Consider the following 982-nt stretch of genomic DNA (forward strand, 5'->3'; position numbering starts at 1 on the left):
TTTTGAAGTGAACTGTGCATTAGGATTGTGTACAACCTTAATATATCGTTGCCAATTAGGATGCTCTACAAAACTAAGTGGTTGATCTAAAGTAGCTATCATTCGCGTAACTTCCATACGATCTTCTTGCGGATCGTAATTCCAAGTGGTTAGACCACCAGTTGCGCGATCAAAAGATAATTGTGTTTGGCGGAGTTCGGGCCGCTAGATTGGCTAAGCTTTTGAAGACACTTTTCGGAGTGTCGTCTCAAGTGTGTGGTGCCGTGAATAGTGTCACCTTATAATTTAGATAAACAATATTTACACTGAGCTATATGTTTAGTGTTACCTTCATTATCCACCTCGTCAATTATGTCGAAGTGATCCCAAACTGTCGAGGTACGCTTGCATTTTCTCCTGGAGGTTGCAACACTTGCCGACGCAGACGCAGACGCAGTCGCACTTGCTGCCGCTTCTCCACGCCCACTATTGCGACCACGACCTCCAGTACGTCCACCATGGCTTAGATTAGTAGATTGCATTTGCTGCGTAACAAACTCATTAGTGGGAAATTGCCCTTCTTCTACATTGTGTTGGGCATCAACGGGAATACCACTATAACCAAAAGGATCCATTCTAAAAAAATAAGATGAATTTGATAGACACTACAGAGAGAGCTTTAGAAAAATTATGAGAGAGATTGAGAGAGATTGAGAGAACTTGAAAGAGATTGAGAGAGATTGAGAGAAATTGAGAGAGATTGAGAGGGATTGAGAGAGTTTGAGTGAGAAAAGAGTGTGAGGGATGAGGGGTATTTATAGGGAACTTTTGGGGTTAAAAAATGATTTTTTTTCAAAAAAAAGGGGATAAAACGGCTAGTTTTTTGAAATTCGGGTTCGGGCAGTCGGGCAAACTCGGGCAGCTCGGGTTTTCGGGCAAAATTAAAAAAACTAGCCGTTTTCGAGCCGTTTTCGGGCAATTCGGGCAACTCGGGTTTTCGGGC

Source organism: Morus notabilis, unplaced genomic scaffold (assembly GCF_000414095.1).
Source record: "Morus notabilis unplaced genomic scaffold, ASM41409v2 Scaffold274, whole genome shotgun sequence".
NCBI classification, from domain to species: Eukaryota; Viridiplantae; Streptophyta; class Magnoliopsida; order Rosales; family Moraceae; genus Morus; species Morus notabilis.